The sequence below is a fragment of the Drosophila subobscura genome, chromosome A (genome assembly GCF_008121235.1).
Source record: "Drosophila subobscura isolate 14011-0131.10 chromosome A, UCBerk_Dsub_1.0, whole genome shotgun sequence".
NCBI classification, from domain to species: Eukaryota; Metazoa; Arthropoda; class Insecta; order Diptera; family Drosophilidae; genus Drosophila; species Drosophila subobscura.
The window spans coordinates 17,821,695-17,841,107 of record NC_048530.1 but is presented as its reverse complement, the minus strand read 5'-3'; the positions used below and the strand labels follow the sequence as shown (position 1 = coordinate 17,841,107).

Here is a 19,413-nt window from a genome sequence, read left to right as displayed (position 1 = left end):
ATCCCAGCTGTCATTTTGGTTAAGTAAGCTTCGGGTACGACGACTGCTGAAGAGATTAGTCGAACAAGTTCTCTGGTCGTACTTTGGAGCCTCTAAAGGGACAGCCGGGAAGTCACCAAAGCACATAAAAGTGGAAGCAAATCGTTTCTTACGAGCTGTAAGAATGGAAAAGACAAATAATTGAATAGCAAGCAATCAGAGAAAAGGAAAAAGTATCCAAGCAAGTTGAAGAAATATCACAGAAGCAGCCACGATCAGCGATTCCCAACTAACAGCTGGAGCAGCTGTAGACCAGTAAAAGCTGTGGAAAGCCCAGAAGATAGAACAACCTTTGCAGGAAACAACACAAAAATATTGCCAAAGAAATACAAGTCAAAAATCAATGAATTTTCCCATAGATCGCATACAAAATGGCATGCCACACCTCCGCCGTTGCGAGTGGATTTTCCCACAATACAATTTACACACAAAATATAAAATCCTTTATTGTATTTGCAACAAATGCGCGATGCCTCGCGTCGCCCCTCGGTGCCTCCCGGTGTGCTGTGTGTGTGTGTGTGTGTGTGCCACTCCACTCCGCCTGTGGCATACATAAATTAGCCGGCACTAAAGCGAGTCAATTTCGTTGCACATTATGGCTCAAATTATCAATGCCCATAAAGTATTTCCTCTCTCTCTCGCTCGGTGTCTCTCTGGGAGTGAGGAGTGGGGAGCAGGGAGCAGGGAGACCATGGCCATGGCTGTGGTTCCCCACCACACAAAATGCGTTCATCACGTTTCCTCTTTTGCTTTTCTCCGCCGTTTAGTACGATATAAATTTGCGCGCAAAAACGAAATAAAACAGTTCCCCGGATACTGAGAGAGCGAAGGAGACAGAACTAGAAAAGCGTGGGAGTGGGAGAAGTTGCTGAGACGCCCACAAATGCTAACAAGAGAGAGAGAAAGAGAGAGAGAGAGAGAGAGAGAGAGAGGAGAGAGAGTGGGCATGGAGACAGCGTCTGTCTTCTGAGAGATTTTGTTTCGGTCGCTTCACGCTTCGAACTTTTCACCAAAACTTCACTTTGCCCCATCCTCTCTCTCTCTCTCGCTCTCTCTCTCTCTCGGGGCTGCAAGATCTCTCCGCTTGTTGTCTCTCGTCTCGGGTCCATTACACCGTTATAAATAAATGCACGTATTGCCATTACATTTCATTGTTCAACAGCCAACAGCTGCCAGCGTGCCCCAAGCCACACCAATCCTCCCCCTGCCCCTCTCAAGCCTCATTCTGCTGCTCCTCCTCCTCCTCCTACTCGATGTGGCATCCCCATCCTGTTGCCTAAATGGCGTTAAATATGGCATTGATGATCATTATCGTGAACCGAACGAATCCGCATCCCGTTTTTCTCTCTACCTCTTTCTGTTCGAGGCTATTCGCGTTATTAGCACAGTCCAAAAACCGATGAACGCTGCCGCACGACGCGCGATATGTTCCCCTCGAAATACTCTGTACATGAGGCTTCAGCACTAATAAATTAAAGCTGATAGGCAAACATTTTGATCAAAGTATTCCTTGGAATGTTTCCACCCAAGAGGAAGGCTTCCAGGGTATTCGTTGCTTCGTTTCGTCACAGTGCCAGCACCTCTCCTGTTTCGCTTGTGTTTTCCATCGGTTTCCGTCTTGTTGCTTGTGTCTTTTGCTGTTGCTGTTGTTGTTTCTGTTGGGTGTAATCCAATAGCCCCATCACGTCCCTCCACCATGTTGAGGTGTTAAAAATGTTTCTCCTCTTTTTTTGGGATCTCTTTTCTTTCTTTTATTTGTGGGGCACCCAGGCACAGGGGCGCTAATGAAGTGAAGAGGCGGCGGCGGCACAATTCAAATCTGACCGAAAGGCGAGAGGAACAGCAGAAATATTAAAGAACGTTTCTCGTCACGAATTAATATTTGGCCATTCCTGCCGCACCCACCCAGCAGCCAACTCCTTCGCACTCAGTGCCCATGCCCCCCGTGTCCTCTCTCTCGCTTGGAGATCTTTTGCGCCTCCTCCTTGTTGTGGTTTGGCAGTCATCTAATGAATGCCTCCAACGCCTGCCTGCCTGCCTGCCTGCCTGCCTGCCTGCCGGCCTGCTGTTGCTGTTGCTGTTGCGGCTGCTGCTTCATTCCCGATATCGGCAACGCCTACCCCAAGACTCATTTATAATTTTACGCGAATTGCCAAAGAGAGATCCCCATGGCACATCCTCATTCTCATCCACATCCACATCCTACCATGCTGCCATTGCGGTGTTGCAGTCGCCTCGCCAGTTCATGATCGTGCTGCACGTTTCGTGGCATTATTTACGGATATACACATACAGACAGCCAGACAGACAGACATCGATACATACACATTCCCCTCCGTCTCCACAGTTGACTAACAAGTTGCCGATTGGCCTGCTCCTGCTCCTGCTCCTGCTCCTGTTCCCCAGTCCCATTCCATCCAATTCCATGCCCATTTCATTGCTGGTTGTTCTTGCACATTAACTCCTTTGCCAATAATCATAATAATTTACGACCACCCAACAGCGACTGCTCTCTGCTCTGTGCTCTCTCTGCCAAGTGGAGTGTAGCAACTGGAGTGGAGTGGAGGATCCAAGTCGAAACATTTTGTAAGCATTTTGTTGCCGTGTGCAGGGTGCAGGGTGCAGGGGCATTGGGCGTGGTTCATCTGCATCTGCCTGCATGGAGGAGCAAAACGCAGACACATCTATAAATGAATTCACAGTAAATTTAATCGCTGATCACTGAATTGTGTTACCTGCCACACGACTCCACTTTACTTCACTCCACTCCCCACCACTCCGTTTCCAAAGATCGGCTGAGATGTACAACAAATGTAGCAAGCAGAGGGAATGCTTATTGGTGGATCCTCAGATCCAAACATGAGTTTTAACTTGTGAATCTTTGGATGATTGGCTTGTACCCCCAGCAGACACTCTACTTCGATTTCTTTCGATTTTTCTTGAACCATTTGGGGCATATTTTTCGGCTTATCTTTCAATCATCAATCAGCACTAATGAAGGCCTCACAATCAGCCAAGTCTATGCCTGACTCCACCTGATAATTGGATCGACTCTCAGACTCTCAGCCCAAGCGTGATCTAGACGAGTGGCACTCATGCCGCGCAGCCGGAAACTAAAGCAAAACTTTTGGCCACAACTTTTAGTTTTTGTGCACTCGATCGACATGGTCTAGACAGCGAGAGAAGAGTTTGAATGCGGAGCAAATAAATATACGAGTGAACGAGTATATAACTTTTCTGATTGATGCTGGCTTTCTGAGTGGTTTTTGGGTTTGGCAGAACTTTTTCACATATTCGTAATCGTTTGAATGCTGCTGATTCCTAGCTTTGTTTTGTGGCGAGCTTTTTCCAATTGCCATTTTCCGTTTTCCATTTTGCATTTTCCATTTTGGTATTTGTTTAATTGTGCATAATTAATTGATTTATAAGCTCTTCGGCGGCCCCAGAGAGCATTGTTTGCACATAGCCCCCGGACACAGTCTGTCCGTCAGTCGGTGTTGTTTATTTGTTGTTGCTGTCTGCGCACAACCGCAAAATTTATTTCAATTTGCGGTTAACAGTGGGGAATACGCACACCCAAAGCGCCAGTCACCTGCCGACTGACTGACCCCTGCCACAAAGGGCCACTCCGCATCTCCTTCTCATTTGTTTGTGCGGTTAGTTTTTTTTTTTATCCGTAGTTAATACAATTATATATGCAATACGTTGCATGCCCCCTCTGCTAAGCAACAATAACGGATGGAAGTTTAATTTTGGCCCAAAGATTGAAGAAAAAATAAAACAAGGAAACAGGAGAACCATTTCCAGGCAGCAGCAGTTTTGTATCTTTTTTGGCAGACTCCCAAAGCACAGAAATTTTATGGACTGTCCACACTCCATGCCGATCCACTCCACCCGTCTGTCTGTCTGTCTGTCAGCAGGAAAGCAAGTGCCGCCGGGACTTGGTTATTTCCTCTTTTTTCGGTAGAGTGCGAAAATAATATTTAAGTACTCTCCCGACAAAGAGAGGGAGAAAACAATGAACACTGGGTATATCCAGTAATTCCTGACAGATTTGGAAATAAAAATATATTGCAATGGTAAACGATTATTTTTGCTACTCGCTGCAGGGCTCAACCCAAAAGAGAGTTCGTCCCACTGCTTGTATGTTTCTGTTCCTCATTGTTGTCAGCGTCACAGCTCTCTCACAGAGTAGCTTAGCAGCAGAGGCTCTCTTTTCTGTCTCTTTTCACCGCCAGCTCTTTCCAGTAAGCTTCAAAATTGTTTTTTCTTTCTATTAAGCTGATGTTCATTCGTTTTAGCATATGGCACTGATTTCTCTGTAAAGCCCTGTGGCAACGGCCACTATTTTTAACGACCAAAGGACTAACATATGTTGCTTTCTGTATGGTTAATAGGCTTAGTTGTTTTAGTTGCTTTTCCCCCAGTCGAAACAATGGACAAATGATGATAGTTGCAGGGCAGTTTTTCTGCAGTCAGCCCCCGGGGGTAGGGCATGGGCAAACAGCAGCATCCCAGCGACTCCGCCCACAGGGAACGAGTCAACAAACCAAATTGCCAGAGTGTATGAAAAGTGTTGACAAACACGCTGATGAGTGGACAGTGAAGCAGACACTGGGAGAGGCATGGGAAAGAGGCAGGCAGCCGGGCAGCCGGGCAGCCTGGCAAAAAGTAGGGACAGGACACAAACGCAACAATAAAAGAAAAATCAAACAAATGCATGGAGGGAAGCGAAGAGAAGAAACACAAAACGAAGCGATTACATAAATTCATTAAAATTAAAATGTTTGCAAAATGGAAGTCAGACAAACAGCAGCCGCAAACAAGCCAACAGCAGAGAGGGAGAGAGACAGGACACAGGACATACTAGACACAGGACATGACAGCACTGGACACACGACAGACAGTCCATCCAAACATTGTGGGGCTGTATGTACGAGCATGTGTACAACTATGGTGGAGTGGATGCGGGAGCCAACCGTTCACATGGCACATCGCGTATGCCAGATGTCAGTTTTCCGGAGACGAAATGGAACGTGTGTGCCCAAGGAGACGCGACTGGCAAGCAAACTTTACCTCGCTCTCTCACATCCTCTCTCTTAGCCAAAAATAAGAATATCAAAACTAACGACCTCGACTTTTAGATACCTAGTAGATAATTGTCAAATGCTCAAAGGAGAGACAAATCTTTTGAAACATTAGCTTTGGAGGCTTAATTAGAGTTCTCTCGCTACTAGTTACACACTACTCGCTCCTCGTTACTTATTGCTGAAGCTACTCTCTACTCTCTGATTGATACAAGAGTCCAATACATTTAGGAGAGGTAAAAATTACAATTTATAGATAGAATTTGACATAAGAAACGCATGAATGACGATCCATAAGAAAATCTTACATTTGTACCAGTGCAACCTTTGATAGCAAGCAAAACCAGCGAAAGAATTACAGGGCAGGTCAGTGCAGATTCAGATTGGGAATGGGAATTGGAATGAGTATGAAGTTTGAGAATAGAGTCCATTGCGGAGGTTAATCAAACACATACCGGCAATCATTCCGAATGCTGATTGTCTGCTGTGCTGTGCTGCTGCTCGGGGGATAAATCTGCGTACGAGTCTCGAAGGATAAACCTCTGTCCCTGTCTCTGGTTCTGGTTCCGGGTCTGACGCTGACACTGAGACTGAGACTGAGGCAAGCAAAAGAGTCGAGTCGCTAACCCAGTCGCTCCAGTCGGTCTGTCATTCTGTCGCTCACTTTGGCCAGTCATTCAAGCTGAGCTCAGGAGCTGAGGAGCTGCCGCAGTTTCTGTTGCTGTTGCTGCTGCTTTTGCTGTTGCATGATGATAATGCAGCATGACAATGCTAGGCCCATTCCCCTGACCCCTCTTTCTCTCTCCTCTCATGTATTGGCAACAATAAAACACTGTGAATGACAGACAGAGGAGTTCACAAGTTCAAATGCAGACTTGGCTTAGACAACGGTCCAGCCAACAGACAGTCCAAGTGCTACGAGTGTCCAATACGAGAAAGGATGTGATGTATGCACTGAAGGAAAATAAAAGCCAACTACTTGCGAATATTTTTTCACTTTGCACCATAGAATTGGGAGTATATAAGATATACATAATTTTGAGATCTGTAGAAATATTTTGGTAGGTGATTCGGCTGCATATGGACTTGAGACTTGAGACTGTGTACATTATCGACATCATATTATAATCGTAAATTACGATTACCTACGATTTAAGGTCGTAGGTTCTTGTGCCTCTACTCTTGTTTAATATTTTCAGTGTATGAAAAAGGTTCGAATGACTACCAGTACGAGTACGGGTACGTGGGCCAAATTGCACTGCCATTTACAGCAGAGGCCCAAGCAGCAACAACAACTGCATCAGCAGCAGCAGCAGCAGCAGAAGACTTCTTTTCAAAACCCTCATCCTTGTCCCCACCCACCTCTCCCCAGTACGCTTCATTCGCACAAAATGCTGCGTATAAAATGCGCATAAATAAAACGGTTGGTAGCCCACAGCCGAGCGGCAACAAAAAAAAAACACCAAGAAGAGATGAAAAAGAAGCAACAAAATCGAAGAGAAATATAAGAGAAACAAAAAAGAGTCTTCAGGAATTTACAGCCACACACATGGCGAAGCAACGAATGCCCTAACCACATCGTGAGAAGCTAATGCCGAAGTGCGCACCAAACTAAGAAGAGAGAGCCGCCCCCCCAGAGCTCTCTCTCTCTACCTCGAAACGCATACAGAACGAGATAATGGTGAGCGCTCTCAGGTCTGCCTCGTGGGATGTGCATGTGTGCATGCTTGGAGCAGATTCAAATGTACCTTCCACGCTGTAAAGGGTATCGCGAAACGAGAACGAGGCTTAAGCCTAAACGGTACTTTTTCAAAATACTCTCAAGGCAGAAGACGACGATGGAGCTACAACAACAACAAGAACAACAACACAGCAGAAAAGAAATGAGAAACGAACGGATAAAAAATGCCTTCGAAGCGCTGCGCATGCGTGGAGCGGAGCTTAAATGCTTTTGGCATACGTCAAGTGCCAGGCGAGCGTTGCCGTTGCCGTTGCTCTCTCTGTCTTTGTCTGTCTGTTCCTGTCTGTCTCCTCTATACCTGTCCCTGTCTCCTGTCCGTGGCCGTGTCCATGTCCGCGTCGGCGTCCGTGTCTGGGATGTGGCCCGTGAGCTGAAGTGACGTCTCGTTTTCGTTGTTGGCTGTTTCTGCTTCTGCTTCTGCTTATGCTGCAGACCCTAACCCTTTCCCTCTCTCAGCTTCTTGTCCTCCTGCCACAAAATGTCATTCGTTGCGCCCGTTGCACGCATTCCTGCAGCTATACCGCCACCGCCGCACCTACCCAATCCTGGGGGCATGCATCCTCAAGCCGATTGCCATTGGCATTTCGCATTTTTCGTTGCGTTTCGTTTTCTGGATCTCTTTTTCTTTTTTCCTTGTGCCGTCGGCTGCTGCTGCTGCTGCTGGCATTCGGTTTCAATTAGAAATTCATGATTCCGTGTGCCCCGTGTGCCCGTAACGGGCTCTGATGAGGCTACCCTGATGCTTTATTTTCCGAAGGGGGCATTAGAGCCTTTTTGCCCACAAATCGAAATCGCACCTACCACCTGATTGATATTTTGGGGAGTGGTCCAATTGAAATTTACAAGTATCTCCGGCTGCCGCGACTGTTGGACTGTACCTCCACGTTGACATCATTATAAAGTTTAATTTCGTGTCCGTTAGGATGCGTTCCCTGTGCTGTGTTCCCTCGGGGGATTATATCTGTGGTGTGTGTGAGTGTGTGTGTGTTCAGGGGGGATACCCATATAAACATTCGATAAGAGGAATCCTATGGGAGCCATACGATTTAATTTGTCCCTTGGGGCAATCTTTCACCTCAACTTTAAATTAATTTCTAGAATATTTAATGTTCCCGGAATCCAACAGGAAGCAGACTTAAGCTAAAGTTTAAGAAAAACCAAAAGCAACTGTCCTTCCTTTCTTTGTTCCTTTTGAAGTATTGATTCTAGGATCTCTACTCCCTCTTTTTGTTTGCAATTAATAGCAAAATAGCAAAATGTGAAACATCCTGCAGCCTGCCAACAAGCTACCATCAAAACCGCTTCTATGTCTGCCTGCTACTGCAGCACTTGCATCATTCTGTTGCATGTGGCAAATTGCATTTAATTAACACACACACACACACACACACACAGACAGACAGACAGACTCTTTGGCCTGTCAACGGACGCCATCAGCCATTATCATTGGCATTCAGATTCTCATCAGCGTTTTGCATTTGAAATGAAGTCATTACAATGACGAGGCCGCTCTCCACTCTCCACTCTGCATCCACACTCTCTCCTCTCACTTGATTCATGCATTGCCTCACATGCTGAGCGACATAGTCGAGGAGACGACGACGCGGCATTCCATTCGTAATATAATGCTGATAATTTCATTAAACAAAACACTGACAGTCCCTCAATCCAGCTATTTCCATTGCAGTCCGCGTCTTAATTCTCATTTAATTCTTCAATTTTTATGCAAGACAACAAAAAATTATAGCGACGTGGACGTTGCATTTTTTCCTTACGAAAAAGACCATGTAAAGCTCAAAGATTTATATTCCCCAGAGCTTATCCAATGTTTTAACTAACTCAAAAGCCTTGCAAACAATTACCAGAAACATTGAAATGGTATTCAAATAGAAAAGGCAGCAATAAAGTTAAGTTCAAATAGCAGAAAACAAAATCTGGGAATTGAAGGCAATATATTATTTTTCTGGTAAAAAGCGCACTCTATTTTTAGAGTGGGAAATATTAGAAGATAGTAGAACATAAATAGATATTTATCTGCCAATAACTCTGTATATTAAACGTGGAGGGTATCCCTCTAGTGGTAATCAGAATCAGCAACTGAATCTGAATCTGCATCTGCATCATATCTGTATCTGTATCTGTAGCTGTATCTGCATCTGTGTTGTCCGTACTCATTTAATGCTGATGAAGTGGAAATGAGATCTGACTTGCAGCTCCTTTTACTGTTACCCCCGGCCCCCTTTGGCCAACCCATTCCCAATCCCTTGTTAATTTGTCGCGCATTTTTTATGGCGGAAATTGTTGATTAATTTTGTGCCTTTTTTTCTCTCTTAGGAGGATTAGGAGGCTGCGGAATGAAGGGAGGGGACGTGGGGATCCTCGTTAGAGTGCCTCCACAATGTTGTTTCTTGGCATTTATTTTATGGCCAGAAGAACAGTAGAACAGGCGCATAAAAAGCCAGAGGAAAAACAATTTAAATAGTACAAATTGATAATTATTCCATGGTTGTGGCTTAAGAGATGGAGAGGATGAGGGAGAACGTGAATCTGAGATTGGCCAATAAACAAAGTTTGGGGGGGAGGCGTAGAGAGACGTGAGTCGTCCGGGTCCCCTGCAAAGCCATGACCAAGAGGGACTTAGTGCTGCCGCAATAAAAAGTCCCATTGAAGTCAACTCAAGTGCAAAAGTCAATGAAACTTTTATTACCAACATGCCACACGCACCCAACCAACAGTGCAGAGGGGGCGGCGATGCAGTGCGGTATTTAGGGGGCGCCACAAAAGAAGTGCAACAAACGACTTTTGTTCCAGGCAAAAGTTGCGTAAAGAAAAAAAAGAGAAAACAGCGGGGGGAAAAGGCTCAGCAGCCTCAGTGCTGGGGGTCGCATCCCCACTCCACGTGGAATTTCAACTCGGAAAACTCGGGAAATAAAACTCTTTTGCGATTAACCCAAAGGGCCCACAGAGAGGCCTACACCTACCCCCAAAGGCTCCTCCAACGAGCTGCCTCTTGCTCGCTTTTATTGAACTGTGTTCCGTGTGGCACTGGCAGGAAGAGCGAAAAGAAAGAAATTTCCGGAGCGCAGCAGCGACATGGGGCGTGGAATAGGCCATAGAATATCTAGGATTCAATTTATATTGAAGGATGAATGCTTCAGATTTTAGAGCGAAATTCGATCTACATATGATGACTGATGACAGTGGGAATGTATCTAATGGGTGGGGTCTTCTCGATCTTAAATATTTGAGGAATTTAAAACCTCTTATTCAGCCACCCGCTGATGGATTAATTAATTAAATTTTATTTTACGACGAATTCAGTAAGAATATTTGTAGTTTTGGTGTCCCCTCCACTCTCGACTGTCCACTCCATTAGTTTGCAATAAAAACCCTTGACTTTATACGACAATTCGTTAGTCCACACAGAATGGCACATAAAAGGACAGAGCTATAAAACTTACCAGAAATTAATAAGTTTTGTCTCCCGTTGGGAGTTGCAGTCGAAGTTTTGCGTTAGAATCCTCGCAGCACACAGCTGGATGGGTGGCTGGTGGTTCGTTCAACTCGTTCTTTGGCTCCTGATCCACTTCCAAGGGATTGGCAATGTCAATGGCACAAAATATATAATTTAATTGCGTAATTAAGCGCCGACTGGAGTCATAGACTACCAACATAATTCCGAGCTCAAATCGATTGCTTCAGACTGCACATCCTCTCGGGGATATAACCCGTGGACACCCATGGGTAGTGGTTGCTTCTGTCTCTCTCTCTTTTTGAGTTTTGTTATTGTTGTTGTTGTTTTAATGCTCAGTGGGAGCCTCAGTCTCCCTTTCTCTTTATTTTTTAAACTTTTTGTAGCACTGCATTTGGTGTTTCTCCTGTTTTGAAATTATTTCTAAGTTTTAAATGAGCTTTAAATACGAATTTTGGTTTTAATTGGCATCACAATTAATTGCATATTTACTATATAGAACTTTTTATACCCTTGCAGATGGAAAAACCTGGTTTTTTAAGAGAATTACGTCTAACTCAGTCAAGATATTGTTTAATATTTGAACTTAATTAAATATGGATACATTTTTGCGAAGTATTTTAGTAGATGATTTATTAGGGATTCAATTTTAAACAAAAATATTGCCTTTTATCGTTGCCAAAAGGTGTTGAATTATTTTAAAATATTTGATTTATTGTTTAAATTTAGATTCTATACACACACAATTCTGTTTACAAAGGCTTCTTTGGTGTGATATAAATTTAATCAAATCAAATTAAAAAGGGGAAAACTATCAAACATAAAAAATGTATTCCATTTCGATCTGCAAAAGGTTTTAACAGCTTCGGGGTTTCTGTGTTTTATTGTGGCACCGGATAATTGTAATATTTTAAACAATTGTTCACCTATTTGTTGTTGTTGTTGTTTATTATTTGCTGTAAAGAAAAGAAGGAACATCGAAATTAATTAACATATTAAGAGATCAATTACAACAATATAGTGACCATAAATAGAGAGTTGCAAAAAGTATATTCAAGGGTATCCAAAGCTTCGACCAGAGCAAAAAGCATGGAAATGGCAATTGATTTGTGGAGTCTGCGAATGGGCGAGATGGGGCCGATATGAGGGCAGGGAGTGGGGATGCACCGCGAAACACTTAAAGGCCACTTAAGAGCCATGGACATCTAACCCCTTCCCCACTGCACCGACTTTGCACTGCCTTTTGCTTTTAACTTTTATCAACATTGTAATTTCAGCTTGCTCCTCATCTGAGCTCTCCCTCTCTCTCTCTCTCTCTCATGCTCATATTCTCCAAGCTAGAAAGCAGACGAAGGAAGAAGTCTGTGCGGGATAAGTTCTGTCTTACTTAGACTTAGGGATACCCTTTCAGGTGATCCTTTATATTGTTTTCCTTTTTCTTGGTTTAATATCTTTGAAGAATTGAACAAATAGCAACAAATCGGAATCACATGGGAATAGAAGGGAATTATAAACCCAGTCCGCATACGCTTTAGTTTAGATTCTTCTGCCTGTGGAGTTCCTTCCATATGCCCTTCCAATCAACGAAGCTAACTGTGGATTCCTACAGAGTGAAAGAAAATCAGAGGCTTGCGAGTGAGTGTGGGTGGAACGTGGAACGTGGAACGGTACGCAATGGAATAGAACGGAGGGCTGAGAGAGCAAGAGAGCTTACTCGTAAGATGAAATAAAAAGCGGCAGAAAATAACGATGTTGAAATCACTTAGCTTACAAAATGCAATAATATGTACAGCTCTTCCTGCTCTTCCTCTGCGGCACACTCCGCAACAGTGCAACATTAGTAGCGTTTACAGAGTCTTTTGTTGCTGTGTTGCCTTGCTAGTTCTTCCACATCCCCGTGCCCCTTGGACTGCCACTGCCGCAGCCACTTCCTCTTCGTCTTGTGCCTCCCATACCCCCCGTGCAGCTTGCTCTATCTGGGTCTTTTGGTATGAAAAAAGCCAAAGGGCATGTGTACAAGATATGCAAAATACGGGGTAAAAGCAGGGAGAGCGTAGCTACTACATGAGGACACAGAGAGAGAGCGCTGCAGAGTGTGAGAGCGGGCGGGGGAGCGCGAGCTTTCGAATTGGGAGGGAGAGCAAATTGAAAGCCAAAGCGGATTGCCATTACTTAGAGGCGCGTTGCAAGCGCTTCATTGAGCGGGAATTTCGAGTACTGGTGCCAACGATGCGGGGGGAGCTGACAGGGTAATAGGCAATTCGAGCAAAAGAAAAAAAAATAAAATTGAAAGCCGAAGTTTCATGGCGAACTGTAACACCATTGGGGGGATACCCTGCTAGTTGCCAAAAACATTTTTAGAGGAAAGATAATAGGATCTTTTGGCATTTAATATGACAGGCTTGGATTCCTTTATAATAAATTAACGAGAATTCTAGCCGAAAATGTGCAAGTCTACAATTTCGCACTGCATTCATTTTCTACGAAATATCACAACAAATTCCCTCCACACGATGTGTTCTTCCCCAATGTAGAGCATTTTCCCAGTCCATGTCTTGTGTTGCAGTGTCAGTGTGGCATGCAATATAGCAAGATGCCCACCCCTCCCCCTTGTACATCGACCCCCCCAAATGTCTCCTAGACTTCCACGAACTTTGCGTTGTGCAAAAAGTCAAATGCGCTTATAACACTACAAAATACAAAAGCCGCAGAGTCTCGCATTCGCTTGTTGCAAGTTCGAAGTTGCAGCCAGCCAGCCAGCCACAGTGGCAGTGGCAAGGGGCAAGGGACAGGCTGCAAGCGGCAGTCGGCAGTCGGCAGTCGGCACTGGGGAACTGAGACTGAGGCTCAGGTTTTGGGGTTAGAGTTGGCCAGGCAAAGACAGCAATGGCGACAGTTGCACTGCAGCGGTACAGGCGGCGGAGGGACAGAGACAGAGAAAGAGACAGCGACAGCGACAGCGACAGACATGGCTTACAATTGCAAGGCGACTAATTGGTTTACTTATGGCCTTTATTCCACTGACTCCGCGTGCCCCTGCTCCGCTGCCGCTGCCGCTGCCGCTCCGTTGCAGCCACCGCTCGCCGCATGCAACACTTTTTGAGCTCCCATAATTGTGCGACGGGGGAACACCTTCACGGTGCTGCCTGCGACTCAATTTGCCGGTCGCAACGATTCTCTTTTTTTCGTCTTTTTTCCTTCTCTTTTTTGGCCACACACACACACACACACACAGAGCCAGGATAGTTAACAATCAATTATGGTGCGGTCTGGTATGCCGTCTGGGGTGGGGTGCCACAGGGTGGTCAGTTTTTGGGGACTGGAACACCCTGCAATCGCTGAGTCCATCAATGAGGATTATAGGTATATTTGGGTATTAAAGAACCCATAAACAATGTGTAGATATTTTAACCAAAATAAAGAGAACTTTAATGCAGCATTCAGTGGGTATCCCCCGCTTCGTAACCGATTAACGCTGCCCCTCAATTATTATCCCACGAAACTTGTGGCATTATACGGCGATTGAGAGAGAGTTTTCGGGGTCCCTTGAGTCGCTGTTTGCTTAGACTGTTCCGGAGCGGGGGGTTTCGCCGTTAAGCGATTGCCTTTTGCCTTTGAGCGGGAGCAGGCCGCTGATGAAATTCCTGATTCCTGCCACTGCCACAAGCAGGCAGCAACAACAAATGATTACTTATTTAAAAACTCCATTAGAACACGTTCATTTACAAGAGGGAAGACCAGCGGACGAGGAGGCGATTGCCAACGACGACGACGACGACGAGGACGACGTCCGTGGCCAAGAAGGATGAGGAAGATGAGGCTAAAGAAAGGGTTATAGGACCATACAGTGCGTCTCCATAACTGCAAGTGAGCTTAGGCAATGGAGTTGACATTTATGGTACAAGTTTTTGAGTTTAGCGAGTGGAGGTGATGGCGAGTGGAGTTTACAGCGAGCAAAAATGGGTAAATTACATGACAATCGCGAAATAAAAGTCGTTTCTTATTGGTTTTCCGCTGCTGCATTTCCACAGCGTATAAATGTGTGGCACTCAAAGTTGTGCCTGTACTTATACGTTCGGTATGCACTGTATGCAACGTTGAGGCTAACTCATTTCTCATTTTCCCATTAACTTGGGCAAATACTATGTCATCATCAAACAAGCCCAAAGACCAAACGCCGGACGATGCCTGTTGGACGGGCTGGCGCGCACAGGGGGCTGGGGGGGGGGGGATGGAGCTAAAGGGCCGTTGCCATTGCCAAAGAGCTGCCAGGAAGCAGCTTCAAACTCAATTTAGTTAAATTTTCTTTCCCATATAACTCGTAGATTTTTTTTTGTTGTTGGCAAAATTAATTTTTCGTTTTGGGGCCATGAAGCTGAAGCGACTTCATGCCCAGGCAATTAGCTGGCAGAAAGAGAGAGAGAGAGAGAGAGAGACCCACAGGAGGATTCACTCAAATCAAAGACCAAAAGTATCGTAACTATCATACGATTCGATGGTATATACGATAGAGAGTCAGAGGAGAGAGAAAGCGAGGGGAAAATGCTGTCGGATATGAATTGGGATACGTGGAAATGCATTGGGGTTGATGTGGGTGTCTTATCCGCTGAAGTTTCGATTTCCAATTGATACCCTGTATTTTAAAGAATTCAAAGAGCTTATCTTATCCGTATTGATGGCTACAACTTTGAAGACGGTTAACAGCTCTACTCGATATCATATCTTCTCGCTATCAGCTCTACTCGGCATCAGCTCTCATAGCTTCTTATTTATTGGAGACTAAAGCCCTAAGTACCTTGCCCATCGCCACTTCCTGCTTATTTGGTGTGTCAAAATCTGTATGGACTGGAGGGTATCCTTTAGTCGAACTATGTGCGCATTTATGAGCAGCGTTTTCTGCTTCAGCATTTTCTATTTGGTGATTTGGTGGGCAGCAGGACAGCAGCGGCAGCAGCACAAGGGGCTCTGGAGGCTTGTTGGTGGGAAGGGAGGCCAAACAGCTTTAGACACTTTAACACATTCCACTGGGAATGAATACCCACACACATACACACACACACACACACACACACACACGTATCACAAGCTAGAAGAAGATACACAGACACAGACAGACACTTTGGGGAGACTTCAGCATCGACATTGACTCCGTCTTGGACTCCGTCTTGGACTCGGACTTGGATGGGGACTTGGACTGCGACTGCGACTGGGATAAAAAGGTTGAACAGCCAAGAGAGAAACATTTAGACGACTTTCCAAGACCGGTTTTTTGGCTCTATGAACTCGCTCCACGCCTCGTACTAACTAGAACTTGTGGCCAAAATAAAAAGGCACTAGCACTGGTACTGGCACTGGCACCGCACTGCAAAATGGTCAGCTTTTGTTGGCCAGTAGCACTTGGCCATCGGCCCCATCGGCCCATCCCCATCCCCATCCCCATCATCCTTCTGCACCTTTCGTTTATACGAGAATTACTTTGCTTAATAAGTGAAATCAAACTCCAGACTTTTTTTGTGCGGTTTCTTGTCGGTTTTTTTTTTTTTGGTAACAAGAACTGACACCAAATGCCAGAAGATCCAGTAAACAGAAACCAAGTGCCAAGCCTTTTCATACTCTAACGAAAGGAACTTGAACTTGTAAGATCTTTTGGGTAACCATGGAAAGTGTCTGGTAAGACGAAAACTCTTTGGTGACATGATAACGAGAAGATCTGATAGCGAGAAGCGTTACTAGCGAGAACATATAATAGTAAATTCCTCACAAAACTTTAGTTGCTCAAATAAGCTACACAGCAATTTATTTTTTGCATGTTCCACACAGGAACGAAAAGTAACTGCAGAGTACTTGAAGATTCGGGCCGACTTAAGCCAAACAATTTCTTTGTTTTTTAGCCCAGCTGCTGTTGAGTCCTCTACGTTTCTGCTCATCGCCTTGCCCCCTTGCTGCGGCAGCCAGTCCTCCTCCTTCGCCTTTTCCATATGCCACATGCCGCATGATTACAGGAGACGACAATGGACGACATTGACGTTGACTTTGACGGCGTTGGCGGCCACTAACAAACTCCAGTGTGTGTCGCCGCCTCCTTCTGCTCCTCCTTAGTGCCACTGCTGGCTGCCAAAACATTTCGACGGTTTAGCATTTGGATTTTAGCCGCCTTTTTTTCTGTTGTTGTTGGTGTTGTTATACCCCCGATTCGCTCTGTAACACTGGACTGGACTCTTTTTTGTGTGGCTGTTTGTGTTGTTTTTTTGCGTGGTAGCGGGCGTCGGCTTTGGCTTCAGCTTTAGCTTCAGCTTCAGCTTCGGCGGCTGGGTCCTTTGATGATCGATCGCTTTGTGGGGCAATCAGAGGCTGCCACTCTTGCTTGTCGCCTCCTGCGTTCTGGCACAAAAAAGTCAAACGTAAACTAATTAAAAGTCTTGAGGCTCGTTTGCTAATTGAAAGGTTAAGTGTGTGTTGACCTGCTTCAGGATTTCAGGCGGACTACTGCACTGCACAAACTCAGAAAGTGGAAACTTTTCTCCTGGCTCTGATTTGTGGGTTGAACAAGCGATACAAACTTACTTTCCTACCATCTCTTACCATGGAATTCCTATTCAAAGAAAGATGTATGGGTAGGCTTGAGGCCTGTCATAAGTGGAAAGTCTCACGAATGAAGTTTGTGTGACATAAAAAGAGTGAGAGGTTTATCCTTTCTGTAGATCTAACCTGATTCAGCGAGCGTGTTGATAGCGAGAAGAGATACATAGCGAGAGGTAATGTTAGCGAGAGGCCCTGGCTATTGATATCGATTGAGCGCACTTATCGATCGATGTCACTTCAGATTACTCTAATCCCAACTAGAATGCCCGCGAAGTGCTCTCTCTATGCTCAACGGACAACGCCCCAACGCCTGCCGCACTGTCTGAGCATTGTGTGTTTTCTTTTGCTTATTCGCTGAAAAGTACTGTACAGTACAGAAGTTCCTTCGTCTTAATTAGAAGGCATCCATTCTGTATTGTGACAGACACATTGGATTCTGGCTGCCCTAATGGCCAGGGGCTTAGACAAAAGGACACACCACACCGCTGACAGACAGAGGAGTCGCGACGTACATTGGGCCAATTGCAAGCCAACACAGACAAAAGAGTGGCGCCACCGCGCGCGGTCAGAGTCAAGTTATTGTTAATATACAGTATACATATAGACAGTAGGATTCCTTAGCTATTTCCATGGTCGTAGGACAAGCTGCTCGCTAGAAACACAAACACAGAAGTGCCAGCAGGCAACGAGGATTCACTATTCTGACAGTTATTATTCTATGACAACACTCAAAGGGAGCGAAGCCAGGAGGCAAGAGAGGAAGCATGCCACAAAAAGAGAATTTATATATATAAAATATGGAGTTATGGGGTTAAAAGTTACGACATTTGACAGAGAAAGACAGAATTTCGAGTGCTATTTTGAGATTAAGATGAATGTCCATAAGGAATCTCGTCAGTCATTCCGTGTACGATCGTATCTCTGTATTTTTGAGTTCTTAATTCTCCGGGAAGACTACTCAGAGATTGTAATATATCTTTTATGGTAAAGGATATCATTTCCTTCTGCCAGTCACACACCCGTCACAGGGTACGTACGTAACACTCCTTCACGAGTATTTTGGGCACAAAGGCCAAAAACTGTCGTTGAACATTTTTTGGGTGTATTTTTAAGGGGATTTCTTGTTGGTTTTTCGGTGGTTTTATTTTTGTTGGCTTTCGGCTTTGATAGTCTGCGGTGACATGCCCTAATTTTTGTGGAATTGCATTGCAGCGCGCGCGGCGTGCCAGCTGCCACGTGACCGCACGTCCTGTGGATGGCTACGCCCTCCCCACCAGCCCGCCAACAATGTACCCCGCTGCCACCCAGGAAATTGGTAGTGCACTTACATTAAGTCACTCTGCTGCAACTGCGCTCTCTGGGCCGGACACGTTCCGACGTTGCGACGATCAAACAGCATTTTGTGCAAATTAGCTTCTGCTCTGGGCTCTTGCCACTGCCTCTGCGTGGCGTCTCTCTCTCTCTCTCTCTCTCTCTCTCTGCAGCGTGCAGGAATGGACCGAAAATACAAATGAGAAATACGAAAAAAAAAAAATTCAATTAACTCGAAACTAGTTTTTGGCACTAAAACAAAAATCAGGAAAAAAAGAACCGCATGCACACACAACACACACACACGCACACACACACACGCGCGCGCGGATTCGTATTCGGATTCGGATTTGGAGAGAGAAACTGAAAATGCATTTGCTCTCAAGGGTACTGCGGGGGGTATGGCTGGGTGGGAGTTGGGTGGTAGGCACAAAATTAAAATGTAATATTTCACTTTATGTTGTTGCTGCTGCTGTAGTTGTTGTGGCTGTTGCTGTTGCAGAACTGGAAAGAACATTCACTCTTTAGTTGTTTTTCGTTTTTGTTTGTCGCCCCGAAGATCGGAAGACACGAAGAACCAGCGCCGGTTCGGGCTCGGGTCGGTTGGCTCTAAGCCTGGCTCTGCCAGCTCCTCAACAGAGCGCGAACCGAAATCGAAATCGAAAACGAAGCGCGAGCGCGAGTGCGAGCGAAACCAAAACGAAACGAAACGAAACGAACGTGGGACTGCAGCACAACTTTGATTCGGCTTTTTCGCATTCATGCGGCGGCGGGCAAGATACGTCCTCACGCGACCAGCACACAAATTCAACTGGCAGAGGCGAAACCAGCGATGCCAGGCAGCACCAGAACCAGCGCCAGCACAAACTGCGGCTGCATGCAACTGCGGCTCATGCATGCACTGAGAGAAATATGGAAACCAACTGCAGCTGGCGCACATTACAAACAAATTTAATCGCCTCTTTTGGCGAATAATAAGGTTATCTTTTTTTAATGTATTCAAGCCATGCTACGATCGTTGGTTAGTTTTATAATTTTGCAATTAATAAAAACCAGAGGAAGAGGCTGCACTTAGAAGCTTTAACCCTAAGACCTTATGTATGAGTGAAAATTGAATCTGTGTGGAATGTGTGATCAAAGCTCATATCTTTTCCTATCTTGCATCCAAGACAGAACGTTTG

General features: G+C 45.2%; 1 protein-coding gene across 1 annotated transcript in view; it reads right to left on the bottom strand.

Moving 5' to 3' along the window:
• Positions 1–10,465, bottom strand: part of LOC117889621 — a 105,546-nt gene extending 95,081 nt beyond the window's left edge. Inside the window, exon 1 of the mRNA XM_034794069.1 lies at positions 10,329–10,465. The gene's annotated coding sequence lies outside the window, so the exon portion shown is untranslated. The remainder of the gene's footprint in view (positions 1–10,328) is intronic.
• Positions 10,466–19,413: the final 8,948 nt, after the last annotated feature.